Source organism: Pecten maximus, chromosome 14, assembly GCF_902652985.1.
Source record: "Pecten maximus chromosome 14, xPecMax1.1, whole genome shotgun sequence".
Lineage (NCBI taxonomy): Eukaryota > Metazoa > Mollusca > Bivalvia > Pectinida > Pectinidae > Pecten > Pecten maximus.
The window spans coordinates 10285151-10293727 of NC_047028.1; positions in this window are offsets into that span (position 1 = coordinate 10285151).

Consider the following 8577-nt stretch of genomic DNA (forward strand, 5'->3'; position numbering starts at 1 on the left):
ATGTCTCTCTACTGAGTACAACATATGTCTTCCGAGTACACATATCTTTCCTGAGTACACCATTTCTCTCTCCTGAGTACAACACGATTTATCTACTGATTACGACATATCTCTCTCCGGATAACAACGTTTTTCCCTCCTGAGTACACAAAATATCTCTCCTGGTTACAACATGTCTCTCTCCTGAATACAACATCTATCTCTCCTGAGACAACATCTCTCTCTCTCTCTCTCTCTCTCTCTCTCTCTCTCTCTCTCTCTCTCTCTCTCTCTCTCTCTCTCTCTCCTGCTAACAATATCTCTCTCTCCTGCTAACAACATATCTCTCTTCTGAGTAGAACATATCTCTCTCCTGAGTACAACATATCTCTCTACTGAGTACAACATATCTCTCTCCTGAGTACAATATATCTCTCTACTGAGTACAACATATCTCTCTACTGAGTACAACATATCTCTCTTCTGAGTACAACATATCTCTCTACTGAGTACAACATATCTCTCTACTGAGTACAACATATCTCTCTCCTGAGTACAGCATATCTCTCTACTGAGTACAACATATCTCTACTGAGTACAACATATCTCTCTCCTGAGTACACCATTTCTCTCACTGAGTACAACATATCTCTTCCGAGTACACATATCTTTCCTGAGTACACAATTTCTCTCTCCTGAGTACAACACGATTTCTCTACTGATTACGACATATCTCTCTCCTGCTAACAACATATCTCTCTCCTGCTAACAACATATCTCTCTCCTGCTAACAACATATCTCTCTCCTGATTACAACATGTATCTCTCCTAAGACAACTTTTCTCTATCTCTCCTGTTTACCACATATCTCTCTTCTGAGTACAACATATAGGGACTTACTACTATCAGTTCGTCACGTTATCACCATCAGCCCCACCAAGTAGAACGACGTCTGCAGTTACACGTACATCTTCTTGGTTGATATCTATGATGTCGCCTTAGTCTCCAGGAATGACTGTCTAAATATAACACAGATGGAACAGTAGTTGGTATTGTTATATATTGTACAAGCTTTTTATTTGAACACTCAGTCACATGAAATTGTGTAACACGAGGAACATAACAATTCACATTATTAATCATGACAGGATGGACATAAAACAAACTATTACATCTATGTTATTCTAAATTACATGCAACAGCAATACGTTAGCTACATTACAAATAAAATCACAGTAATGTTGTCCAATATTACACATTTACCTCATATACGTGTATTGATTACGTACAATAGCATACTGTTAAGTAATATCGTGTTTCATGAATCATCAAAAGAGAAGAGAAAGTTTTTAAAATGATAGTCCATTTAGTTCATTAATATTTTGAATATTGAGCTTCTATTGAGCTTTCATTTTTTTCTCTTTTGGATTTAAAATATAATAATTTGGAATATATTATCTTTGTAAAGTTGTAGCAGACGCGTTTTTACAAGAGAACAGATAATGATACTCATCCGCAGCACTCTCTAAACATAAATTACATATTCTTTCTTCGTTTGAAATTCGTTGCCACTTACCGTTCTTAATTCGAAATTTTAAATTAGATGCACGTATCTTAATGATAGGTTTATCAATTATTTCCAGGTAATACTATCAAATATTTTCAATTCCAAATTCGGACTTGCAAATCGCATAAAACTGACCTCTCGACGAATTGTTGATATCAACGAAACATTTTTTAATTATACCGGAGCCTTTCTGTCATGTGGATTTAAAAGGTAAAAATACCACATTCGTTATATATATTTCTAACTTTGCTAATGCTTTTGAAAGTAAGATAATATTGATGTGTTTGATAATGCCACGATATGAACTACAGTTGTCAGGAGACTCGCCGAATGGGTTGGAATTCAGAAAAAGCTTCAAGTGGGGGCATTTTAAGAGGTCCAACACGGATCTCAACGAATCTCAACAATACTCAACAAATCTGAATGAATCTCAACGGATGAATTATTTTGTGTGAGAAGTGTTACAAAAACGTACAAAACATGAAATATCCAATCTATAAATCTACGCCTGACAACGGTACTGGACGTAAAACTGATGTTTTGAATTCTCGGCGATATTGGGTCGGAACGGGAATTCTTAGCTTCGAGCGATTGTTGGTGAGGAAGGTGAATTGGTTCTAGATTGACTCGTATGGCGGAACCGTTCAATCCGAGCGACCACTGGCCCTATCCTGGCATTACTCGTATGGCGGAACCGTGCTATCCAAGTGACCACTGGCCCTATCCTGGCATTACTCGTATGGCGGAACCGTTCAATCCAAGTGACCACTGGCCCTATCCTGGCATTACTCGTATGGCGGAACCGTTCAATCCGAGCGACCACTGGCCCTATCCTGGCATTACTCGTATGGCGGAACCGTGCTATCCAAGTGACCACTGGCCCTATCCTGGCATTACTCGTATGGCGGAACCGTGCTATCCAAGTGATCACTGGCCCTATCCTGGCATTACTCGTATGGCGGAACCGTTCAATCCGAGTGATCACTGGCCCTATCCTGGCATTACTCGTATGGCGGAACCGTTCAATCCAAGTGATCACTGGCCCTATCCTGGCATTACTCGTATGGCGGAACCGTTCAATCCAAGTGATCACTGGCCCTATCCTGGCATTACTCGTATGGCGGAACCGTTCAATCCAAGTGATCACTGGCCCTATCCTGGCATTACTCGTATGGCGGAACCGTTCAATCCGAGCGACCACTGGCCCTATCCTGGCATTACTCGTATGGCGGAACCGTTCAATCCGAGCGACCACTGGCCCTATCCTGGCATTACTCGTATGGCGGAACCGTTCAATCCAAGTGATCACTGGCCCTATCCTGGCATTACTCGTATGGCGGAACCGTGCTATCCAAGTGATCACTGGCCCTATCCTGGCATTACTCGTATGGCGGAACCGTTCAATCCAAGTGATCACTGGCCCTATCCTGGCATTACTCGTATGGCGGAACCGTTCAATCCGAGCGACCACTGGCCCTATCCTGGCATTACTCGTATGGCGGAACCGTTCAATCCAAGTGACCACTGGCCCTATCCTGGCATTACTCGTATGGCGGAACCGTTCAATCCAAGCGACCACTGGCCCTATCCTGGCATTACTCGTATGGCGGAACCGTGCTATCCAAGTGACCACTGGCCCTATCCTGGCATTACTGTACTGTTCCTCACCGATAGTCCATATCAATAGGCTGTTTCCGTCAGACTTTGAATTACATCTTCTTTAGACACACCTTAAACCTGTCATACATATTGGGTTGGAAACACCTTAAACCCACCATACATTGTTGTATGCTAGCCTAGATAAAGGGCGACGAAGGTGCATTGATGATTATTGAGAGTCGTTGAGATTCGTTGAGAATCGCTCGGATTCGTTGAGAATCGTTGGGATTCGTTGGGATTCGTTGAGAATCGTTGGGATTCGTTGAGATTCATTGAGATTCGTAGAGATTCATTGAGATCTTGGTGGGCATCTTCAAATGCCTCTACTGCTTCATGAAAGAAGGTCGAAGGTCACGATCCAGGTCCGCAAATGTAGTACAGAGAGAAAGATCTTGTCAGAAACAAACATATCAAATACCTAACTACTGTATAGCCTCGCTAGTGTTAACAAAATAGTGTTTTATAAACACTTTAACCCAGCTGTATCAGGACAACGCCAAAGCCGGGAGTAAAGGAATCTTTTAAATGAAGTTATCCTGGACTCTTTCATAAACACTATCTGAGTTGTTTCAGTTCTGGTTTACCCGATGATAAAGTGGCTTTAACAAGTCCTGCAGTCTCCGTCGACAATTGAATAGTCTACAATCACTGGTAGGCTACCAGTATCAACGTCAACTTAGGCGTAAACTTTAGCTGATAAAGAACTTTACATGTATCATTCACATGATCAAAACATGCGATGCGACAGAAAACAATATGAAGACAACCAACAAATAATATCTTGTTTCTAGTTACCGGTTTCAAAGAAAAAAAAAGGTCGTTGGTCACTTATTTCCTGCACGGTTTCGATGGGTAGAGTAATGACATTAACAAACGACATACCGATATCAACATGTTCTTAAACATCAAATATTTGTGTAATATCTACTTACCAATCGAACCACCTAAATCATGAAAATCGTACAGCTTGGCGGTGTGTAAGTCGGCCTGTACTGTAGTGAAAACCACTGCTACTGCCAGTAATATGACCATCGCTTTCAGCATTATCATCATTCTTCCGATCAGTCTACAGGTAGGCAATACAATAGTGTCAGGACCAAAAGACGTGAAATATGACAGCATCAGTATACTGCACTAAAAATACGACAGTATCAGTATACTGAACTGAAAATACGACAGCATCAGTATACTGAGCTGAAAATATGACAAGCATCAGTATACTGAACTGAAAATCCGACAGCATCAGTATACTGAACTCAAAATACGACAGCATCAGTATACTGAACTGTAAATACGACAGCATCAGTATACTGAGCTGAAAATACGACAGCTTCAGTATACTGAACTGAAAATATGACAGCATCATAATACTGAACTGAAAATACGGCAGCATCAGTATACTGAACTGTAAATATGACAGCATCAGTATACTGAGCTGAAAATACGACAGCATCAGTATACTTAACTGAAAATATGGATCATCAGTATACTGAGCTGAAAATATGACAGCATCAGTATATTGAACTGAAAATATGACAGCATCAGTATACTGAACTGAAAATACCACAGCATCAGTATACTGAACTATAAATACCACAGCATCAGTATACTGAACTGAAAATATGACAGCATCAGTATACTGAACTGAAAATATGACAGCATCAGGATACTGAACTGAAAATACGACAGCATCAGAATACTGAGCTGAAAATACGACAGCATCAGTATACTGAACTGAAAATATGGATCATCAGTATACTGAGCTGAAAATAGGACAGCATCAGTATACTGAACTGAAAATATGACAGTGTCAGTATACTGAGCTGAAAATACGACAGCATCAGTATACTGAACTGAAAATGTGGATCATCAGTATACTGAGCTGAAAATATGACAGCATCAGTATACTGAACTGAAAATATGAAAGTGTCAGTATACTGAGCTGAAAATACGACAGCATCAGTATACTGAACTCAAAATACGACAGCATCAGTATACTGAACTGAAAATACGACAGCATCAGTATGCTGAACCGAAAATACGACAGCATCAGTATACTGAACCGAAAATCCGCGCACAGTAACTGAATAGAAACATCGATACTCTGAAAATACAACAGCATCAATTGAACTGAAAGGCACATATATGAATGAAAATACTGAAACATAATACGAACTGAAATTACGACGCATTCATTACGAACTGAAAATGCGTCGTATACGCTGTAAAACACATGCATCAATACTGAACTGTAAAACGACAGCATCAGTATACTGAACTGAAAAACGACACAAGTTCTACTACGACAATGTTTGAAACTAAAATCACACATCGTAAACAAGAAAATACGACAACATCATAATACTGAACTGAAAATACGACAGCATCAGTATACTGAACTGAAAATACGACAGCATCAGTATACTGAACTGTAAATACGACAGCTTCAGTATACTGAACTGAAAATACGACAGCGTAAGTATACTGAACTGAAAATCCGACAGCATCAGTATACTGAACTGAAAATACGACAGCTTCAGTATACTGAACTGAAAATAAGACAACATCAGTATACTGAACTGAAAATACGACAGCATCAGTATACTGAACTCAAAATACGACAGCATCAGTATACTGAACTGTAAATACGACAGCATCAGTATACTGAGCTGAAAATACGACAGCTTCAGTATACTGAACTGAAAATACGACAGCATCAGTATACTGAACTCAAAATACGACAGCATCAGTATACTGAACTGTAAATACGACAGCATCAGTATACTGAACTGAAAATACGACAGCTTCAGTATACTGAACTGAAAATAAGACAGCATCAGTATACTGAACTGAAAATACGACAGCATCAGTATACTGAATTGAAAATCCGACAGCGTAAGTATACTGAGCTAAAAATACGACAACATCAATATACTGAACTGAAAATATGGATCATCAGTATACTGAACTGAAAATTCGACAGCATCAGTATACTGAGCTGAAAATACGACAGCATCAGTATACTGAACTGAAAATACGACAGCATCAGTATATTGAGCTGAAAGTACGACAGAATCAGTATACTGAACTGTAAATACGACAGCATCAGTATACTGAACTGTAAATATGACAAGCATCAGTATACTGAGCTAAATATACGACAGCATCAGTATACTGAACTGAAAATACGACAGCATCAGTATACTGAACTGAAAATACGACAGCATCAGTATACTGAACTGAAAATCCGACAGCGTAAGTATACTGAACTGAAAATATGACAGTATCAATATACTGAACTGAAAATACTACAACATCAATATACTGAACTAAAAATGCAATGTCATTAATTATCAATATCAAGTGTTCTTCAAAGTTGTGAGTGTACTTTGACTAGACTTTGGTACATTACAACTTATTAGTGTTTTGAGCCTGAGGTTTTTTCTAACTACACTGTGATCAGACAATGCCAAGCTTAAGCAGCACAATGTACACTCAGATGTTATGTGAACGAAATTGTAAAGAGACCGACAGGTCTGTTTCGTGCGACAAGTGTCATAGAATCAGCTCAAAATGGAGGAACTGGAATGAAATATTGAGTACATCAACACACGTGGATGACTTGATGCAAGCACACATTACATTTTGCGTTTACACAAATACTGAATTATGACGTAGCCACACCACATATCGTCAGACTAATATCTCGAATTCGTGTTTCTATCAATATCAACGCTGATTGATGATAAACGTACGAAGACCACAGCGAATTTTTGTTTTTGTTTTTTGTTTTTGTTTTGCTTTTGGTTTGCTTGTTTTTTTTGTTTTTGTTTTTGATTTTATCTTTTTTAACATCGTCAATATCTGAAATATAATTCATTATAGTCTCGTGCTTCTTAGGTAACAGTTAGAATATAAAACATGTTTAGAGATAGATATATTTAACACATATAGTACTCACCGTTCCGTTTCCTTGACAATAATGCTACATGATTCGATCACACACCCCTGTATTTATACGCCATGATATATTACTGTGATATTATTTTAGTGATGCATTAGTGATATATGGTTAAAAAGACCTTGAAATAAATTAATGAATATCTGTCATGCTATTTCGTTAGTTAGTGTTTCATGTTATGGAACTGCATTTAGATAGATGATCATGAGCATGTAATGATGCATTAAATTGCATGCATATAATATATTTTACCAAAAACCCTCAATCAAACATAACAAAGGCGGGGACCTGTTTAATAAAAAGGCTGAAATCAGCAAAGAATATATTAACATTCACTACTGACTGTAATTATTTATTTATAATGGATTGATAATGTTTTTCTGTTTACTTGTTTTGATACAATCATTGTGTTTTTGATCGTTGTATGTTTTAGCTTAGTGGAATAATAATCTAATTTGCAATAATATGTAGAAAAAACGTATATAACATTGACAGAAAAATGACATCTATAGATGTGTAATATTAGATAGATAATATTTATAAATAACAAAATACTTAAAGCAGATAAACAATATTCAACAAGACCGTCTATCACGTGATTTATGTGTTAAATATAATCTTGTTTGTTATGGTGAAATATGCAAACATACTGTACACATTGTATCAATAGCGCGTACATACATGTAGAATTCATGTTATTTAAACACGGTATGTATCCAACACTTTTCGGTAGATACTTTATTAAGAGATATATTTGATTTCCGTGGCTATTAACCTCTGTAGACCGTCACGAAAATAGTTAAGAATAGGTATACATGTATCGAAGGAAGTGTTTTGTTTTTAATAAGATCATCAAAATGATATATATTTATCTCGTCATTCACAGACCTTTCTTCAATAATTCAGATTTGTCTCTCGTTTTATCTGATTTCTCCGTCACCCCGTATAATGTGCTTTCTCTCTCAATCCCAATCCCGATAGCGCGTGCTGACACCGATGGAATAACGTCATTGAAACAATTAAACCGTACAACGATGTCACGTCTCCAATTTTATCACGTCACGTCATCATTGTTGCATTGCTGCAACTCTACCATGTGTAAATAAATCAAAATGATGCGAGAAACAAAACCCTTTCTTACCTTGAGGAGGTGTTAGAGATATTTCCAACCCTCGGGATAATATTTATAGTATGTACAATAACAATAAAAGAAAGGTATCACAAGTCTAAAATTCACATAACAAAAACGGCACCGTCTAGCTCAAATGTGTAACAGACACACATAAAATGACAAAATGAAGTGCTTATATACATCATAGTATACTCAATTGGGGGCCCTAAATTACCCTAGTTGTCGATGGGCCGTAAAACACAAACAAACAACACGACTACCATCAGAACTTAGTTTCTG